Genomic DNA, 22,741 nt, shown 5'->3' on the forward strand with positions numbered 1-22,741 from the left:
TCAGGGGACCCTCCATCGATGTTTTTGTCACTCTCACTCAGATATCATATGAACAAGTCATGGCAAATCAGAAAATAAGCTTTAAAACTGCATATGTTTCTCTCCGGCCCATGGAAAAATTTGTAGGATTGCATGAAATTAGTTTTAAAGCTGCAAATATGTACCTTTTTGGGCAACCTGACAAAACTCTGATAGAAATGTGAGTTATAGATCTGTCATTCTCATTGAAAGCAAGTCTAAGAAACAGTACATCTGCTCTATGTGTGCTATTTCTATACTTCCCATTTTTAAGTTTAGTTTTTTGCATCTTTTACTTTCGGTTTTGTATACCAGCTTCAAACAGCTGAAAATACAACATTTTTGGTTATGGAAAACATATTTCACAGCAGTTTAGTTGGTACAATCATTCTCTACACTATACCTGTTTGTTTTGTAACATATTTTGTCATTATTTTGTCACACTGAAATTAGGCAAACTCTAAAACAAATTTCAACCAGGAAATGGCAAGCGATTTCTGCATAGTGCCTCTTTAGAAACGGACAAATGTTCTCTCCATCCTATGGCAAAAATGTGTAGAATAGCAGGAAATTAGTTTTAAAAACGGAAACACGTTTTCTGCACAATGGGTAGAATTGTATGAAATTTGTTTTAAAACTGCAACATTTTCTCTCTGCCCCATGACAAAAAAACAATTATTGCAGGACATTACTAAAATTATTAAAAGTATACTTTTTAGCTCCACTATGTGTTGGGTAAAGGTCGCTACGTTACCCTGTTTCTTATTGAGACCATGTCCCCACGCTTCTCTACACCAAGTCTCTTACTAAAACTGTTAAACAGCCACCACTAACATTGAGTGGCTACTGCCAACACACTGTCAATGACACTGACTCTACTCCAGCCACTTTAATCATGGGAATTGATGGGAAATGATGTAAATATATCACTAGACACTTTAAACAATGCTACCTTATATAATGTTACTTACCCTACATTGTTCATCTCATATGCATACGTTGATACTGTACTCTATATCATCGACTGCATCCTTATGTAATACATGTATCACTAGCCACTTTAACTTTATGCCACTTGGTTTACATACTTATCTCATATGTATATACTGTACTCGATATCATCTACTGTATCTTGCCTATGCTGCTCTGTACCATCACTCATTCATATATCCTTATGTACATATTCTTTATCCCCTTACACTGTGTATGACAGTAGTTTTTTTGGAATTGTTAGTTAGATTACTTGCTCGTTATTACTGCATTGTCGGAACTAGAAGCACAAGCATTTCGCTACACTCGCATTAACATCTGCTAACCATGTGTATGTGACAAATAAAATTTGATTTAAATTTGATTTGATTTGATTACCTGTACTTGACTCTCCGATGGCCTCACTTGCGCCATTCAACTTCTGACACTAATGTAGCGAGTCCAGGGAGTAGCCCCGACTGGGACTTGGACGCAGGTCCAGTGACCGTCAAGCCGACACCTTAACAACACCTTAACCATTACACCAAAAGGTCCGATATAATGTGAGGGGTTCGAGTTTGGGAAACCCTGCCGTAAATTACCGACCATATCCGACAAAGCCCGAGAATGCCGGCGGACAACCTGTGTGTGAGAGCAAAGCAGAACGCTACGCGCGAGCAAGAGAGAGGGGGATTATTGTGCGTTCATGAGCGCTACAGTCACTGCGCGAGGAACAGCGGGTGAGCTACTGAGAGGAGAGGAGACATTTGGACAACATTGCTGCTATACTTGTAAAATATATGGTCTAATTTAGCAGAACTGTCCACCAAGGTCCTATACATGTCAAGGATTATACTTGAAATGATTCCTGGTATAGTTTATTACGGAGAGGACGCATACCCGGAATAGAGTGAGCTGGACGGCTGGGCTGAGAAGGAAAGGAATTGTACTCTTTCTGAAGTGGTCGGGAGAAGCAAGTGGTTGCTATTTGCTAAAACAGAAATGCCAACGACCAGGGGACCTAGAGGGTGAGTTCTCGCTTTTCATATTCAACTGACATTGGTTGGGGTGTTTGAAATGATCTATCACATCATTTGTTGGAGTGGCATGGACCGGGTAGTATGGAACTGATGCTGAGGCTAAACTGCATCTTGTTGATAGGCTAATGATGACCACTGGTTTGTGGTGTAGGCTGGTTATTGATAAAGCATCATTTCGTCACGTTGAAAAGTTATGTGGTCAGTATGAGCAGGATATTGTTTTTCTGGCTACTTCATGACATGCATTCAAATGTCCATTGATTTAGAGCTTGTTCGAGATCAATACGGCTGTATGCACGCCTCACGGGCAAGTCGCAGGCAGGAGTACCTGTCAAGCCGCGCTCTGCTCTGATCACCCGTGGAACCTGTTACATAGACAAACATGTTTGGTGAATTACATGATGTGTAGAGAGAAGGTCAATTAACCAAGCACTAGCATTAAAACCTTTGTTTACGTTGCCTCAACATGGGGCATATAAATGATTTGAACAATTCCGTTTTATATTAGCCTAGTTGTTTGCGCAATACTTGGCATATGTCTCGAACTTGCAGTTGGATAGGCTACCTATAAAATACTCATTTATATCATTGTAAAATCTTAAACTATAATGCATAGACTACGTGAAGGTCATTATTATAGCCCACAAATCCGGCGTCCACAGTCAGCAAATTAGTTGTTTATGGACCAATAGAAACAAGGGTCTGCGCAGACTGGTGTTGGTGATGAAACGGATGGTTAGGCTACGCGCCGATCTATTTCAGATTGTTTGAAAACTATGGATGAAAGCCTGACTGTCATTGCTTTATTTATCACATTATATGTGGAACATGCGAATATGGAGATGCAGGTGTCAATGGCGCTAAATAAATACATGTCAGTTATTTCTCATCAATCCACATTATGCATTATTTCCATAGCCACAAAATGATGTCATCAATGTTGGAGTCTATTGGCCTGGCTCTTCCCCGCTATCATTTGTGTAGAATACAATCTACGTTTTTAGAGCAGTTCGGAGTACATGCTTTGCCTTGATCATTTTCAAATATACTTTTTCCATCAATTGAAAACAGCCAGTGGTTCCACACAGCAGAACTAACACACAGCAAGTCTCTCTAGGGAGAGAGATTGGAGTTGAGGAGGAGAGTGCAACATCATCTATTGGGTTTGACGCATTCATTCGCCTTATTCATTCGCCTTTGAATCCAACTCGTCCTCGCTCTGTTTCTGTGCTGTCTGCGTGACTTAGGACACCTGACTACTCCTTTATGCAGAACTATTACAATATAAGAGGATGCGTTCGACCCGCTATAGCGTGCATCAATAATTTTGCATTAATTTTGCCTTATACGTTTTTAATTGTAAACGTTGTAAAAATGCAATTCCATTATTGTCGCATTATAATTATTATAATTATAATTATAATAATACGTATAGTAATACAAATACTACTACTAATGAGAATAATATAGGACTTTTTTTTAAACTAAATACCAATTTGAATTTCTAGTAATTCCTGAATTTTGGCATTTGTCTTTTACTATCCCACTGGTAACACACTGGTTGAATCAACGTTGTTTCCTGAACCAACGTGGATTAGACCTTGAATTGATGTCTATGCCCAGTGGGATTTCATTGACTGAGTAATTAAAATCTAATTTCAGGAGCTGTGTCTTCTCCCAATGCTCTTAAATAGGAATCCCAGTGCCCCTTTATTTCAAAGTACACTTAGATTTAGAAGGAACAATAATGTAAATCTAAATACATGTATAATCTTCTTAAAATCGGTCTTTGCTTGGTATATTCATAAGGGAGCACATAAGGGAGCAAAAAATGTAATGTTAAATCTCTCATATGGTTATTTATGACTAATTATTTGCATTTGTCCTTTAAAGGACTATTGAGTTGTATGTAGTATGTAGATTCATGAGGATGGACTTCACTACATACATTAGAATAGCATTGACTGTCTTCTATGGAAAAGGGGATGACCTAGCAAGTTGTACAACTGAAATGTGTCTTCTGCATTTAACCCAACCCCTCTGAACATGAGAGGTGCGAAGGGCTATAGAATCTAATATTGTATTTGAGAGGAGTCTGTTGCTCTGTGTGAGAGAGAAGGGGGGTAGAGCAAGCAATGGAATACTTATTTAACTGGGCAAGTCAGTTAAGAACAAATTCTTATTTCCAATGACACCCTAGGTACAGTGGGTTAACTGCCTTGTTCAGCGGCAGAACAACTGATTTGTACCTTGTCAGCTCGGGGATTTGATCTGGCAACCTCTTGGTTGCCAGTCCAACGTTCTAACCACCTGGCTACCTACCGCCGCGCCATATGTAGTGTGTGTGATAGAGTGTGTCTTATTAGAGACAGCTAGTCTGTGGAGTGATGTGGCCAGTGCATCTGTTTGTGCCTCTGCCTTCAGCTAATGAGTGGCTGGCCCGGTTGGTGATGCTGAGCTCTCACTGGTAAACAAAAGGCATATACTGCTGCCTGACAGACCATAATTACCAGCGTTGTAACCACTCATCTCTACAATCTCTCCACACACTCTTCAAGTCTCTCTCTCTATTCCTCTGTTGTAACCACTCCCATCTCCATACTCTCCAGTTCTCTCTGTCTAATCTGTTGTTCTCACAGTGGACCCCCCTTCCCTTCCTTTCAAACCCAGCTCTCTCTCTCTCTCTCTCTCTCTCTCTCTCTCTCTAGTCCTCTTTTTTTCTACCCTCCCTTCCCTTCCTCTCCCTCTCTGTCTCTCTCTCTTTGGGGCCCTGACTCTGTGCCCATGTTCACTCGTGCTTTCTACATTCAAAAATGGTGTGCTATTTCGGGGATGAGTGCTACTGTAAACATATTAGTACATATTAGTGCTACGGTAAACATATTAGTGGGGAGGACCAGTATATTTTGTCCCTCCTTTCTCAGCACGCTACAACCAGCCAGGGCACGGTGACGTAGTGTTGCTGGCCCCCAACCAGTTAGTATCAGTGGTGGTTGCATTATAAAACCACTTGGACATCATTGCTTCACACAGTTGTGTGAAGTTGGCTGGATGTCCTTTGGGTGGTGGACCATTCTTGATACACATGGGAAACTGTTGAGTGTGAAAAACCCAGCGGTGAGGGAGTTCTTGACACAAACTGGTGTGTCTGGCACCGACTACCATAACCTGTTCAAAGGCACTTACAACTAACCCTAACCCTATTCGCCCTTCTGAATGGCACACACACATAATCCATGTCTCAATATTCTCAAGGCTTAAAAATCATTCTTTAATCTGTCTCCTCCCCTTCATCTACACTGATTGAAGTGAATTTAACAGGTGACATCAATCAAGGATCATAGCTTTCACCTGAATTCACCTGGTCAGTCTGCCATGGAAAGAGCAGGTGTTCTTAATGTTTTGTACATCCCGTGGCAAAATGTGTGGCTTTTTTTGACTGATACATCCAATGGTTCACAGTCTCCCTGGGTTCTATAGTCATGTTGATATTGACTGTGTGTGAATGTTTTGCTTTGAAGTTCAATAGACAGAAACGGATCTACTTTGACATTTAAAACGATAGTCAGCATACATTCCATATGCATAGTACCTACAATTCCACGCTTTGCAAGTCTAATATTGATATTTCACTTGAGGGCATATTGCATCTTTAAAGAACTCACTCCATGGTGCAACTCCCCAAGTCAATATTAAAATAGATTTTGATACTCGGTCTGCCTCATATCGAAATCATTATTTGCTTAGCCGCAGTGGACCGGGTTCTCTGCTTGGTAGCTGTCCAGGCTTATCATGGCTGAACTGGAATTAGACATTTATACACTATGCATCCCAAACAGCGCCCTATTCCCTATAAAGTGCACTGCTTTTTTACCAGATCTCTATGGGCCCTAGTCAAAAGTAGTGCACTATAAAGAGAATATGGTGCCATTTGGGAAGCAGCCCCTGTGTTGTGTGGACTGGAGATGGATGGTTGAAACAACAATAACAACAGGGTCCGAGCTGTAGTGTCCAAGCCCAGGCAGTGTTTGCTGTTCTCTCTGTGTCTGTCTCCAAGAAGGGACCGGAACATGCAGTGTGTCACTGGGTTGTCAATGTATTGTCCATCTGCTGATTGACCTATTTGAAGAACAGTCCAGGGTTTCTATATCCTTCATTTCCCCACAATGGAACAGCAACATAGTTGCTCTGGGTTTTCAATTACACCGGTCCATTGTTTGCTGTTCGGCCAGGAATAGGCTTCAGGGTCTAGCTGTGAATGTTTTTGTTTCATCTCGTCACACGTTAAGGACAAGATCCTATCATCCACAACCACAGACTTAACTGTGTCCCAAATGGCACTGTATTTGCTATGTAGTGTGCACTGTATAGGGAATAGGGTGCTGTTTGGGACTCATCCCTAAAGGGTATGATTCCCCTGCAGTGATACCAAGGCAATTGGCCCTGTATCTAACACTACACTTTGTATGTGGTCTGCCACTTTGTTTTCTGTCTGTGTTCTCAGGATGGGATGTTAGTGGATAGATTTGAATAATGTAAACGTTATTAAACAGAATACACTTCATTAAAACTGTTCGCTTTGTGATTGCGAGGCCTGTGGGTAATAGATGGAAATAATTCAAAATAAATTGGGATCACTGTGTCACAACAATATCCAATAGTGTTTTCTATTCAATTCAACACATTTATTTTAATTACATTTTATTTGAACCTTTTTGGTAGCCTGATGCCACATCTATTTGTGCTCTTAACTCCACTGCGGTCTTTGGTATGAAAATGAGTGACGAGAATTTGGCATGATGGCACAAACAGACTGGCTATATTTTGTGTGTATAGCAGCATATGCTGCATTGCTTTCTGACTTCGTCCCACCTGTTGAGAAGACAATTTCTGCACTTTGAAGTGAAACACTGTCAGCTGAAGGAGGAGAAGGATGAAGAGGGGGACTCTTATACTTTGTACTTTTAGTTATGACATTTTAAATGTTATAACAGCGGAAGCTTTTGAGTTGTCGAAATGTTGGGATTTCTTTTGATCATCGAGCCGTCAAAAGGTAATCCATTGTTCAACCTGCAGGGCTGTTTTAGGATGTAGAGCATAGAGTAGGATGGTTGACATGTTGTTGATTCAGTTGATTTTCCTGCCCTCCTCTCATGTTACTTTATAAAAGTTGCTGCAGCGAAGCCTTATAACTAGGCAGGTCTGTCATTCTATTCTCTGTTTTCCCACCCGCCTGTCAGTCTTTCTGCAAGTAGGCAGGAATCACCTTATTGAGCCCAGACAGACAGACAGAGAGAGAGGGAGAGAGAGAGAGAGAGAGAGACAGACAGACAGACAGACACTGCATATCATCAATTAATAACACTGGCTTTCTAAAAAAACAGTCTGCTGTCAGGCCCCAACTGCCAGAAATGCCACAGTTTACAGGGTAGTACACTTATTCTTACTTATTCTCCCTTGTTTGCTTGTAGAAACAACACATTTTTTATTTTCATTCTTTAGGTACATCCACTGTGGGAATAGGAAAGTAGAGCTTTTTTCCAACAAGAGCATTGCCTATGAAGAATAGCTTACAGCTAAACAGTATGGGAATTAATGGAAATATATGCAAATTTATATTAATGCCATATAAATGTAGATGTTTTTTTGTATTGGATATATTTACCACATCATATTTAGACAGAAACATAAATATTTTACCTCATCATAAGTAGAAATAATTACAAATGATTAAATCCTTCCAATAGAAATAAAATAACATTTTATTTATGAATTGAACTTTAATTAAATGAGTTGACTCTTCACATGGGATGATTAAAAAGAAAGGGAATTGAATGATCCCCAATGATACATTGCATCTCCCAAAAATGTTTTCAACATACATCTGTAAAATGTTAGTCTAGAAACTAAAGCTTTGGTTGTCTTCCTCTCAGGCTTCCATGTCTTCTCCCTGGACCTCCTCAATGTCCACCTCTTGGACATCAGACTCTGAAGCCTCATCTTCACTATCAATGTCTAACCTTGTTGAGGATGGCTCGTTGTCAGGCTCAAAAAGCCTCAAATTTGCCAGGATGGCCACCAATTTTTCAACACTTGTATTGGTCAGCCTTTTCCGTGCTTTTATGTGTGTTCCCAAACAAGGACCAGTTGCGCTCTGAGGCGGCTGATGTTGGTGGGATTTAGAGGATGATGGAGGCAACAGGGGAAATAGCCTCAGATCCACAAAGTCCCTTCCACCAGGTGGCTGATGAGATATGTTGGCACGACTGCCATATTGCATCTCCATCCCAAAGCCCTTGCTTGGAAGTGTACTTCGCCAGACTGCCAAGAACCTTACCCTCATCCAGGCCAAGGTGGCGAGACACAGTAGTGATGACACCATAGGCCTTGTTGATCTCTGCACTAGACAGGATACTCTTGCCAGCATACTTGGGGTCCTACATGGGCCCTGCGGCGTGTATGGGCTTCAGGCAGAAGTCTTCACGCTTTTTGATGTATTTCAGAACTGCAGTTTCCTCTGCTTGTAGCAATAGTGAAGTGGGCTGGGCAGTGTGGATTTCTTCTCTTACATCTGCAAGCAGAGTCTGAACATCAGACAGGATGGCATTGTCTCCCTCAATCGGAGCAATGGCTACTGCTATAGGTTTAAAATCAAATCAAATGTATTTATATAGCCCTTCGTACATCAGCTGATATCTCAAAGTGCTGTACAGAAACCCAGCCTAAAACCCCAAACAGCAAGCAATGCAGGTGTAGAAGCTCGGTGGCTAGGAAAAACTCCCTAGAAAGGCCAAAACCTAGGAAGAAACCTAGAGAGGAACCAGGCTATGTGGGGTGGCCAGTCCTCTTCTGGCTGTGCCGGGTGGAGATTATAACAGAGCATGGCCAAGATGTTCAAATGTTCATAAATGACCAGCATGGTCAAATAATAATAAGGCAGAACAGTTGAAATTGGAGCAGCAGCACGGCCAGGTGGACTGGGGACAGCAAGGAGTCATAATGTCAGGTAGTCCTGGGGCATGGTCCTAGGGCTCAGGTCCTCTGAGAGAGAGAGAGAAAGAGAGAAAGAGAGAATTAGAGAACGCACACCTAGATTCACACAGGACACCGAATAGGACAGGAGAGGTACTCCAGATATAACAAACTGACCCTTAGCCCACCGACACATAAACTACTGCAGCATAAATACTGGAGGCTGAGACAGGAGGGGTCAGGAGACAATGTGGCCCCATCCGAGGACACCCCCGGACAGGGCCAAACAGGAAGGATATAACCCCACCCACTCTGCCAAAGCACAGCCCCCACACCACTAGAGGGATATCTTCAACCACCAACTTACCATCCTAAGACAAGGCCGAGTATAGCCCACAAAGATCTCCGCCATGGCACAACCCAAGGGGGGGCGCAACCCAGACAGGATGACCACAACAGTGAATCAACCCACTCAGGTGACGCACCCCCTCCAGGGACGGCATGAGAGAGCCCCAGTAAGCCAGTGACTCAGCCCCTGTAATAGGGTTAGAGGCAGAGAATCCCAGTGGAAAGAGGGGAACCGGCCAGGCAGAGACAGCAAGGGCGGTTCGTTGCTCCAGAGCCTTTCCGTTCACCTTCCCACTCCTGGCCAGACTACACTCAATCATATGACCCACTGAAGAGATAAGTCTTCAGTAAAGACTTAAAGGTTGAGACCGAGTTTGCATCTCTGACATGGGTAGGCAGACCGTTCCATAAAAATGGAGCTCTATAGGAGAAAGCCCTGCCTCCAGCTGTTTGCTTAGAAATTCTAGGGACAATTAGGAGGCCTGCGTCTTGTGACCGTAGCGTACGTGTAGGTATGTACGGCAGGACCAAATCAGAGAGATAGGTAGGAGCAAGCCCATGTAATGCTTTGTAGATTAGTAGTAAAACCTTGAAATCAGCCCTTGCTTTGACAGGAAGCCAGTGTAGAGAAGCTAGCACTGGAGTAATATGATCACATTTTTTGGTTCTAGTCAAGATTCTAGCAGCCGTATTTAGCACCAACTGAAGTTTATTTAGTGCTTTATCCGGGTAGCCGGAGAGTAGAGCATTGCAGTAGTCTAACCTAGAAGTGACAAAAGCATGAATTAATTTTTCTGCATCATTTTTGGACAGAAAGTTTCTGATTTTTGCAATGTTACGTAGATGGAAAAAAGCTGTCCTTGAAATGGTCTTGATATGTTCTTCAAAAGAGAGATCAGGGTCCAGAGTAACGCCGAGGTCCTTCACAGTTTTATTTGAGACGACTGTACAACCATTAAGATTAATTGTCAGATTCAACAGAAGATCTCTTTGTTTCTTGGGACCTAGAACAAGCATCTCTGTTTTTTCCGAGTTTAAAAGTAGAAAGTTTGCAGCCATCCACTTCCTTATGTCTGAAACACATGCTTCTAGCAAGGGCAATTTTGGGGCTTCACCATGTTTCATTGAAATGTACAGCTGTGTGTCATCCGCATAGCAGTGAAAGTTAACATTATGTTTTCGAATAACATCCCCAAGAGGTAAAATATATAGTGAAAACAATAGTGGTCCTAAAACGGAACCTTGAGGAACACCGAAATTTACAGTTGATTTGTCAGAGGACAAACCATTCACAGAGACAAACTGATATCTTTCCGACAGATAAGATCTAAACCAGGCCAGAACTTGTCTGTGTAGACCAATTTGGGTCTCAGGTTTCAGGAGTTTCAGGCTGCTTTCCACTCTCTCCCAAAATACATCATCCATCAGGTAGATTGCTGCTATAACTTGATGACCCTTCACATACCTAACCATTTCCTTGGCTCTCTTGTAGAGTGTATCCATTGTTTTCAGTGCCATGATGTCCTTGAGGAGCAGATTCAATGCATGAGCAGCACAGCCAATGGGTGTGCTGCTCATCAGACCACCCATCAGAGATGATTGCAGTACAGTCTACTTTCTCTATGATTTGCTTGACCTTCACTTGAACTCTGTTGAACTCTGCATCCAGAAAATGAGTAGATAAAGCATGTCTGGTTGGAGGGGTGTATGCTGGACAAAGTACATTCAGATATCTCTTCCAATACACATTGTCTGTGAGCATCAGAGGTGAACCAGTTGCATACACAGCTCGAGCAAGACATTCATTCGCATTTCTCTGACTATGTTCATCCATTGAGTCAAGAAAACATATGATTCCTTGAGGACCATAAGCTGTTGCTATCGATAAGGTGTTTGTTTCATCATTTTCACATCGAATAGAAGGTTGCTTGTTGTGAGCGCTGAGGGAACTTTATGCACTTGGCCAGACAATTCTGCGTCTTTGTTGCATTCTTCACGTATGATTTGGCACAGTATTTGCAAATGTACACAGCTTTTCCTTCTTTATTAGCTGCTGTGAAATGTCTCCACACATCAGATAGTGCCCGTTTTCCTGTAAAGATTAGAAAAGAAAATGTAAAAAAAACAAATACAATTCCATGTACAGATAAATAGTTAAGCAGTTAGATTTAACAACTCATTTGTAAGATAAATCTTTTAAAAAGAAACATGTATTGAAACAAGTAAATTAACACTTCTCAGTTAGCAGGCTCAAGCAAGCTAAAATCCACACGGTAGCAAGAACTAACTAGCAGAAATTGTTAACAAGTTAGAAATGATTGAAACACACTTTGCTGTAGGATACTATTTACTATTTACTTACAAAAAATCATGTCTGTCATATAAAATATATTCACCCAACCCATTATTGTAGTCAAAACTTACCAGAAAGCATGTAGTCCTTGGCTCAGACAGTGTAGTAGTGTGGGCTCAGTAGCATCTCATTAGTGTGCAAGATCTTGAGAATCAGCTGTACATGTGATGGAAGAATGCACTGTGCATGCAGAGGATTGCAATTCCATTGAATTGGGGATAGTTTAACTAAAATATGCCACAAGACCAAGAATGTGTATCCCACAAAAAAAGGTTCACTGTTATAAGCTAACTTTTTTGATGAATTTAAGCAAAATTCTCAGAATTCGCGGCCTTAACTTGCCATTGAAGAATTCCAGAAAAATGTTGGAAATTTACTGAAAAGTTTCCAACCCTTTGCAACCCTACATGTAATGCATCAGATTAGCACTGTAAAATTATAAAATTATCATTAACTGTGAAAGCTGTTCAAATAATTTGTGTAGGCCTAGAATTGTTCATGTACAATAAAACACATCAACTTTTTACATTAAGAACAAATCTGTCATAAACAGGCACCCTCGGGAGCACGTGCTTAGTCCCCTCCCTGTTCACCCACGACTACACGCGACTCTAACACCATCAAGTTTGCAGACGACATAACCGTGGTAGGCCTGACCACCGACGATGATGAGACAGCCTATATGGAGTAGGTCAGAGACTTGTGTTGCCAGGACAACAGCCTCTCACTCAACGTCAGCAAGACAAAGGAGCTGATCATGGACTATAGGAAACGGAGGGCCAAGCACGCCCCCATTCACATTGGCAGAGCTGTAGTGGAGCAGGTCGAGAGCTTCAAGTTCCTCAGTGTCCACTAAGGATTTATGATGGTCCAAACACACCACACAGTCGTGAAGAGGGCACAACAACGTGTCTTCCCCCTCGGGAGGCTGAAAAGATTTGTCATGGGCCCTCAGATCCTCAAAGAGTTCGCCAACTGCACCATTGAGAGCATCTTGACTGACTACATCACTGCTTGGTATGGTAACTGCTTGGCATCCGACTGCAAGGTGCTACAGAGGGTAGTGTGGACGGCCCAGAACATCACTGTGGCCGAGCTCCCTACCATCCAGGACCAGAAATATACCAGGCTGTGTCAGAGGAAAGCCCTAAAAATGGTCAAAGACTCCAGCCACCAAAGTCATAGACTGCTACTCTGCTACTGCATGGCAAGCAGTAACAATGTACTAAGTCTGGAACCAGCAGGACCCTGAACAGCTTCTACCCCTAAGTCATAAGACCAAATAGTTAACCAAATACCTACCCGAACAATCTGCATTGACCCTTTTTGCACTAACATTTTTGACTCATCACATACGCTGCTGCTACTGTTTACTATCTGGCACTTTATTCCTAGTGACCTCAATGACCTCGTACCCCTGCACATTGACTCTGTACTGGTACCCAGTGTATATAGCCAAGTTATCATTACTCATTGTGTATCTATTATTACTTTATTAAGTGTTTTTCTTTTCTTATTATTTCTATTATTATTTTCATTCTCACTGCATTGTTAGGAAGGACCCGTAAGTAAGCGTTTCACTGTTAGTCTATACCTATTGTTTACAAAGCATGGAACAAATAAAAATGAGATTTTATTTTAATTGCAACATAATCCTTTTCCATCTGTGAATACAGAACTGTCAGTTTCGTTTCGTTGTGTCAATACTTGAAGATGGTTAACATGTGTTTAAATGGTTAGATAAAATGAGGAACTAACTAACCGCTGTCTTCCCTGGGAGACCACAGTGTGTAATTAACATCCGAGAGGAAACAGATAAAAGCATACTGCTGTTCTAAATAACAATTTAACGCTTCATTTCACATTGATGTTTATTTAGAAGAGCACTTATCTAGAGTCCTATCCATCTCCCATTAGAATATACTTTGGTAATAATCAAGTGAAATACTTTATCTCCAATTTATGAGAAGGAAAAAATAAAGGCAGGTGTCTTGTGTCCATAGGCTTTGTATAAACGCATCCACTAAATGTCATGTATACAACTGAGTGTACAAAAAATATTGAGTTGCACCCCTTTTGCTCTGAGAACAGCCTCAATTCGTTGGGGGCGTGGACTCTACAAGGTGTCAAAAGCGTTCTACTGGGATCATAGCTTTCACCTGGATTCACCTGGTCAGTCTATGTCATGGAAAGAGCAGGTGTTCCTAATGTTTTGTACACTCAGTATATATCTTGTGGTTTGACTTGTGCCAATGCGACATAGATTAAATGTTTTGACACTTGGTTTTGTTTAGTGATGCAACGATAAGAAATTTTTGGCTGATACCGATATCGAATATTTTCCTTGCCCCCCCAAAAAACCATACCTATAACCAATATTTCAAATGTTAGCAGCCTTTTAAGAATTCTAGTACAGTTAAATAGTTAACACACACATGGACACAGCGGTCTAAGGCACTGCATCTCAGTGCAAGAGGTTCGAATCCAGGTTCTATCACATCCGGCCGTGATTGGGAGTCCCATAGGGCAGCGCATAATTGGCCCAGTGTCGAACGGGTTTGGCCGGGGTAGGCTGTCATTGTAAATAAGAATCTGTTCTTAACTGACTTGCCAAGTTAAATAAAGGTTACACACACCACACCACACTGACCAAAGCAATATTTTGTTGGCATTTACGTATGTCACCATTACTATTAAAGCATAATCAAAAACAATTTATCTCACTTACTTCCTGTGTTGTTTCGTTGTTAATTTCTTCAGTCGTTTCATTCTCAACCAGGATTTCTATGGAACGCCATTTGGGTCTTTGCATGTCAAAAAAGATACGTGTCAAATAACACTATTTGATGTGCCAAATAAGCTCATTGACCAATCAGGATCTGATTATGACTCCACGTCACATAATAATTTAAAGCGTTCATACATTCTTTATGTAGTTATTGCACATTGATTACACTATCACTCGTATTTCATATGTCACAACGATTCATCGATACATATGCTATGATGCTGGTAAAGTTGTCTCTCGCACCTACAGTGCTGGTCATAAAAGAAGCTAGATAACTCATGAATGCAAACAATGTTCTTCCACAAAAACATAGAAAAACGCCATAATCTGTTTCAGTAGCTATAGTTAGCTGGCTAACTATATAGCTAGGTGTCATCATCTAAAATAACCCTAATTTATAAGACAGTTCTTATTTGATTAATGGTGGTCGGAGCTATCTATGTGAAGCTAGCCACAATAAGGATTAGCCACAATAGTGGACTTTGCGGTTAGCCTTCAAAATTAAAGTATGGCATAATTCTACTATTTGTATTTATTTGCATCACTGTCAATGTCGTACTTTTATTTTGAAGGCAAACCGTAAATTCCACTATTGTGCCAAATACTTGTTGTGGCTAGCTTCACAACACATAACACAGTCCGGTCGAGCCTCACTAGCCAGACAAAGCTAGCTGGCTGCTTATAACGTTAGATTTTCATGAACTGAAGTTCAATTTCAATAGGAGAACAACAAGTGGCAACCTAGCTAATACTTACTCACAATGATTCCTAAATCATTGCAAAGAATAATGAAAATGACTGCAGTTTCTACGGGTCATTGTTTTCAGGCTGGTGCTACCTATTGGTGCTACCTAGGTACCAAGCTAAATCTAACGACCCCAGAAGTTGCGGTCGAACAAGTGATCCTTTATTACCAACGCGTTATTGTAAACACATAATGCGTGGCCGGTGTTTGGTTGTTTGCAGACTTTTTTGTACAGCTTTGACAGTGCTACTGTATTTGTTTTGACACTCAAAGACCCAAACGGCGTTCCATAGTATGTATGTCGTGAAGCTAATGGCAGTGACGCTATTACTGTGTAACTCCGGTAGGGCAACATCTGAAAAATAGCGCACTTGGTAGTGTGTACTGGTGCTCGACCAGTCGGCGAAAGCCAACATCACCCACAACAGAGAACGGTTGATTGTCAATGGCAATGAATCCCATTATCCTGGCGTTAATGGATTTCACCTATGAGTTGTCTCGCTGAAATGTTCTTACTCTTTCAAATGACTGCTCAACTTGTTGACTGCTCGATCCACACAGCAGACATTGTGGGCTAGGTTAGGGATGCTGTGTTGCACGTGTAGCGCAACATTTTACGTGGCGTTATTACGTCATGTACCTACGTTATATACTAATGCACAGCAGCTTTCACATCGGTTTTTAGCATCGGCGTTAAATTAGACATCGGGCCGATAACGATGTTGGCATTTTTAGCTAATATCGTCCGATTCCAATATGTTCACCGATATATCGTGCATCCCTAGTTTTGATTATTATTACATTTTTCAATACTGTCAACTGTCAAGGGCTCTCTATCTGTACCTTATGGATCTACAGGACTAACAAGCACAACAATGTGAAAGTGTCAATGGCATCGGAGTAAAAGATAGCTGCGCTTCAGGCCTGTATTGTACTGAATGTGAATGTTGTAGCGTCATTTACAGTGGGCCTTTTGGATGTGAGGAACTTCACCACTGCCTTCGACAACATCCCATTTAGATTGTGTCCCAAATGGTACCCCTTCATAGGGATTTGGTAAAAAGTAGTGCACTATAAAGGGAATAGGGTGCCACTAGGGCCAAGCAATCTTCCAATTTACTACCCAGCCTTTAGATTCCACTGTGAAGCTTTAGCAGTTTAGCACAAATAGATGTTTTCTTCTTCTTCGTGAGCATCATTTTCTATTCCTTGCCAGAGATTTGTGCTACCTACCATGTGGTACCTCATACTATCAATACAGGATGGAATCCAGAAACAGAGCACGCCAAATGAGCTGGCTGTATGCTAATAGACACACAAGTGGGGACTGTTAGAACTGAACCTCATATTTTTGACAGTTGAACGTGGCAGCTGTGGCAACCACATTTATTTTATTTTTATTTTTTATTTCACCTTTATTTAACCAGGTAGGCTAGTTGAGAACAAGTTCTCATTTGCAACTGCAACCTGGCCAAGATAAAGCATAGCAGTGTGAACAGACAACACAGAGTTACACATGGAGTAAACAATTAACAAGTCAATAACACAGTAGAAAAAAAGAGAGTCTATATACATTGTGTGCATAAGGCATGAGGAGGTAGGCGAATAATTACAATTTTGCAGATTAACACTGGAGTGATAAATTATCAAATGGTCATGTACAGGTAGAGATATTGGTGTGCAAAAGAGCAGAAAAGTAAATAAATATAAACAGTATGGGGATGAGGTAGGTAAAATTGGGTGGGCTATTTACCGATAGACTATGTACAGCTGCAGCGATCGGTTAGCTGCTCAGATAGCAGATGTTTGAAGTTGGTGAGTGAGATAAAAGTCTCCAACTTCAGCGATTTTTGCAATTTGTTCCAGTCACAGGCAGCAGAGAACTGGAACGAAAGGCGGCCAAATGAGGTGTTGGCTTTAGGGATGATCAGTGAGATACACCTGCTGGAGCGCGTGCTACGGGTGGGTGTTGCCATCGTGACCAGTGAACTGGGATAAGGCGGAGCTTTACCTAGCATGGACTTGTAGATGACCTGGAGCCAGTGGGTCTGGCGACGAATATGTAGCGAGGGCCAGCCGACTAGAGCATACAGGTGGCAGTGGTGGGTGGTATAAGGTGCTTTAGTAACAAAACGGATGGCACTGTGATAAACTGCATCCAGTTTGCTGAGTAGAGTATTGGAAGCTATTTTGTAGATGACATCGCCAAAGTCAAGGATCGGTAGGATAGTCAGTTTTACTAGGGTAAGTTTGGCGGCGTGAGTGAAGGAGGCTTTGTTGCGGATCTAACAGAGACAATTATTTTAGCTGCTCCAGTGCTAGTTATAAATCACCCACATGTTTTGTTCTGCACAACAGAGACAGAGGAATGTCAATATCTAATTTATCAAAATATGCCTCCTGCTATTATCTTACATTTGCAGTATGAAAATAATAGAATGGGATGTAAGATTTATCTAAAACGGAAAGAAAATGTTTGTCAAGTTGTCTTTAATCCACTGTTCACCTCTTACAATATAACAATTTCATCATTCTAGTATGTTGCCAGAGCCATTTTAGGATACATTACTTAGATTCCATTTGTGAGCATGTTGTTTTCCCTTCAGGAAGGTCCAGTCCAGAAAGCCGTGGTCCTGATTAGATTGTCTGACACACTAATGAGAGTCTAATGACTCACCCATTTGTTTAGAGTCTGTCTGCGAGGTCTTCTCTCTCTGTAATCTAGCCACAAGGACACTCAGCTTGCGGCCCAAATGGCACCCTATTCCCTATATAGTGCAATAATTTACACCAGGGCACAGAGCCAGTGTTCATTTTGGCACTCTTAAATGGGAGATACAACCATCCCAGCTCTGCAGATTTTGCTGCGAAGAGACAGAATCATTAGATCATTTGTTTTTGTACTGTCCATACATAGCTTGTTTTTGGTCACAGGTCCAGGAATGGCTGAAGAATTGCAACATTTACCTGGAGCTAACTCTGCAGATAGCAGTTCTGGGTGATCTGAAAAGTCATAGTCAATCGATCAATAATATAATAATACTTTTAGCAGAAATGTTTATTTTTAATTTACAATCTGTAGAAATTATGAGAATAGAAAGGTTCAGAATTTTTGTGAAACATCACAGCACCAGTTGGAAAATATATGGCAAATAGAAATCCAATATGGATGGTGTTAAGAGATAGATGGGAGGGGTTGAATTGAGCTGAAGGTTGGGAATAAAAACAACTAATAACAACAAGATAACTAATATCAAATATACTGTGTCCGTAAAACGTACACTACTTTTCAAAAGTTTGGCGTCAACTAGAAATGGCCTTGTTTTTGAAAGAAAATTTTAAAAATTGTCCATTAAAACAACATGAAATTGATCAGAAATACAGTGTAGACATTGTTAATGTTGTAAATGACTATTGTAGCTGGAAACGGCAGATTTTTTATGGAATATCTACAAAGGCGTACAGAGACCCATTATCAGCAACAATCACCCCTGTGTTCCAATGGCATGTTGTGTAGCTAATCCAAGTTTATCATTTTAAAAGGCTAGTTGATCATTAGAATTGTCACCAATGGTCGAGTCACAAGTCAAGTCCCTGTGGCCAGAGGCGTCATGCCCTCAGATTTGTCCTGTTTATAAAATATATATATATATATACGTATATTTTTTGTCTTTAGCTAGCCCAGATAGGTTCCCAATCTCCCAACCTCATAAGTAGCTACCAAGAAGACATTTCCGACCATCAATCAAGTTATATTAGCTAGCTTGTCTAACTTAGATGGCATGCCTGATGGCAAGGTTGCTAGACTTTAGAAAAGCAAGCAGTAAAGAAAACAATGTAGCGGCAGTATTATGGGTTGTATCTTTTGAATGGTAGCCTGAGGGCTAGAAATCAAACTGTTTTCTCTGAGAAAAAGAGGAAGACTTGCCTACGTTGGCTACAGAACCTGTGCAATGTGTATAATCAGAGCTGGAGCATGTCTGCCTGTCTGCCCACAATCGTCGCTTGACCATCTCTCAGTCAATCTCCCACATATAAACGCTATGTCATTGGGTTGGGAGTTTGATATTTGTCATTAATCAGTGTTCTGGCTAGGCAGATCCACCACCTGTGGCCTGCAGTTTAAGGGGCTATTGTGGATACAGACAGGCAAACCCAGCGATGGTGATGGTCTATCTGTTATACGAGGGGTTTGATGGTGCTCTCATCTGACAGGACCTAGATAAGTGTTTGTGTGTGTGACCAATCGGGTTAGTCCTAAATGGCATCCTTTTCCATATATAGTGCACTACTTTTGACCATAGCCCTATGGGCTTCCCTGTGGGCCCTGATCAAAAGTAGTGCACTATATAGGGAATAGGGTGCCATTTGGGACATAACCTTAGTAATAGGAGACAGACAGGACATAGTGGTCTATTACAGACATTGACATGAACAGGAGATTGAAACTCAAGTTTATATACATCAGAGAACCACAGCTGCTTCATCTAATATTCCATCATGTCTTCCTGTGGCGCTAAAGAAGCTTTTTAGAACTGACACGGTGTGTGTGTGTGTGTGTGTGTGTGTGTGTGCGCGCGTGCAGACGTGCATGTGCGTTCTTGTGTGTCATATGTCTTCGGAAACACATTTTACAGAATTGGATCAAATCCAAGGTCACCAAATGCAATTTATAACACTTTTCAGAAAGTGTGTATCTCCTTTGTTAATGTTAACAGTCATAAGAACGAAACACTTTAAACTCTACGTCACTTCACTTTAAAGTCAAGGTGAGGAAATAAATTGTCTGAACACTTCATTCGTTGGTCAGACATGTATACTGCATCAGTATATTATTGTACTGTATTACCTAAAACACTTTCATTCAGAACTGACAGTCACACTTTAGTTGGATAGTCACATATACACTGAGTACACTAAATGTTAAGAACACCTTCCTAATATTGAGTTGTACCTCCTTTCCAACCCTTCCCATTTCGCCCTCAGAACAGCCTCAATTAGTCGGGCGTGAACTCTACAAGGTATCAAAAGCGTTCCACAGGGATGCTGGCCATGTTTACTTCAATGCTTCCCACAGTTGTGTCAAGTTGGCTGGAAGTCCTTTGCATGGTGGACCATTCTTGATACACATGGGAAACTGTTGAGTGTGAAAAAAACAGCAGCATTACAGTTCTTGACACAAACCGGTGCACCTGGCATCAACTATCATAACTCATTCAAAGGTATTTAAATATTTTGTCTTGCCCATTCACCATCTGAATGGCACACATACATAATCCATGTCTCAATTGTCGCAAGGCTTAAAAATCTTCCCCTTCATCTACACTGAATGAAATGGCTTTAACAAGTGACCTGGTCAGTCTATGTCATGGAAAGAGCAGGTGTTCCTAATGTTTTGTACACTCAGTGTAGATGATAGGAAGAGTAGCTGCTTCTTCTGAAATAGCTAATGGGGATCCTAATACAATAACAAATAGATGGTCATACTGTCAACAATCTATATGTTGAGAAGCAACTGCTTGCTAAGGTTACAGTTAGTTTAGTGTTAGTGTTAGGTTTAGAATGAGGGCTTAAGTTTAGGGTTAAGAAGGGTTACGGATTAAGGTCAGGGTTACCCAACTGACTACAAGTGATTTTTGTTATTGATTTCAACATTTAACAAAGCAAACAACTCTATGCACAAGGACTACTTTTTTAAATACATTTTATTTTACAATTTTGTATTTATAAAAAAAAAAATTTAGGGGTTTTGTATTTCAAAAAAAAATTTTTAGGGGTGGATCAGATTAATATTGCGGAAAGATTGTTGCTACCATCAATGTAATTGTCTGCATCATTTACAATCCACCATATCTTTTTTTGGTAAAAATGTACAGTTGAAGTCGGAAGTTTACATACACTTAGATTGGAGTCGTTAAAACTCGTTTTTCAACCACTCCACAAATTTCTTGTTAACAAACTATAGTTTTGGCAAGTTGGTTAGGACATCTAAAGGTAATTTTTCCAACAATTGTTTACAGGCAGATTATTTCCCTTATAATTCACTGTATCACAATTTCAGCGGGTCAGAAGTTAACATACACTAAGATGACTGTGCCTTTAAACAGCTTGGAATATTCAAAAGAAACTATGTCATGGCTTTAGAAGCTTCTGATTGGTTAATTGACATAATTTGTGTCAATTGGAGGTGTACCTGTGGATGTATTTCAAGGCCTACCTTCAAACTCAGTGCCTCTTTGCTTGACATCATGGAATAATTTTAATAAATCAGCCAAGACCGCAGAAAAAATTTGTAGACCTCCACACTGGTTCATCCTTGGGAGCAATTTCCAAATGCCTGAAGGTACCACATTCATCTGTACAAACAATAGTTCACAAGTATAAACACCATGGGACCACGCAGCCGTCATACCGCTTAGGAAGGAGACGCGTTCTGTCTCCTAGAGATGAATGTACTTTGGTGTGAAAAGTGCAAATCAATCCCAGAACAACAGCAAAGGGGACAAAGATTGTACTTTTTGGAGAAATATTCTCTGGTCTGATTAAACAAAAATAGAACTGTTTGGCCATAATGACCATCATTATGTTTGGAGGAAAAAGAAGGAAAGGCTTGCAAGCCGAAGCACACCATCCCAACTGTGAAGCACAGGGGTGGCAGCATCATGTTGTGGGGGTGCTTTACTGCAAGAAGGACTGGTGTGCTTCACAAAATAGATGGCATCATGAGGATGGAAAATGATGTGGATGTATTGAAGCAACATCTCAGACATCAGTCAGGAAGTTAAAGCTTGGTCACAAATGGGGAAGACCAATGACAATGGAAAATGACCCCAAGCATACTTCCAAAGTTGTGGCCAAATGGCTTAAGGACAACAAAGTCAAGTGTTGGAGTGTCCATCACAAAGCCCTGACCCCAATCCCATAGAACATTTGTGGGCAGAACTGAAAAAGCACGTGCGTAGTGTGATCTTTGTCCCCATGTGCAGTTGCAAACCGTAGTCTGGCTTTTTTATGACGGTTTTGGGGCAGTGGCTTCTCCCTTGCTTTTCAGATTATGTCTATGTAGGACTCGTTTTACTGTGGATATAGATACTTATGTACCTGTTTCCTCCAGCATCTTCACAGGGTCCTTTGCTGTTGTTCTGGGATTGACGTGGTACCTTCAGGCATTTGGAAATTGCTCCCAAGGATGAACCAGACTTGTGGAGGACTACAATGTTTTTTCTGAGGTCTTGGCTGATTTCTTTTGATTTTCCCATAATGTCAAGCAAAGAGGCACTGAGTTTGAAGGTAGGCCTTGAAATAAATCCACCGGCACCCCTCAAATTGACCCAAATGATGTCAATTAGCCAATCAGAAGCCTTTGAACCCGTGACAAAAGTTTCTGGAATTTTCCAAGCTGTTTAAAGGCACAGTCAACTTAGTGTATGTAAACTTCTGACCCACTGGAATTGTGATAAAGTGAATTATAAGTGAAATAATCTGTCTGTAAACAATTGTTGGAAAAA

The 22,741-nt window shown here is 41.0% G+C and overlaps 1 protein-coding gene across 1 annotated transcript in view; it reads left to right on the forward strand.

The window, feature by feature from the left end:
- The first annotated feature begins 1,707 nt into the window (after nt 1-1,707).
- ptprfa (protein tyrosine phosphatase receptor type Fa) overlaps nt 1,708-22,741 on the forward strand; it is a 384,726-nt gene continuing 363,692 nt past the window's right edge. Inside the window, exon 1 of the mRNA XM_042322293.1 lies at nt 1,708-2,015. The gene's annotated coding sequence lies outside the window, so the exon portion shown is untranslated. The remainder of the gene's footprint in view (nt 2,016-22,741) is intronic.

Source organism: Oncorhynchus tshawytscha, linkage group LG05 (genome assembly GCF_018296145.1).
Source record: "Oncorhynchus tshawytscha isolate Ot180627B linkage group LG05, Otsh_v2.0, whole genome shotgun sequence".
Taxonomy (NCBI): Eukaryota; Metazoa; Chordata; class Actinopteri; order Salmoniformes; family Salmonidae; genus Oncorhynchus; species Oncorhynchus tshawytscha.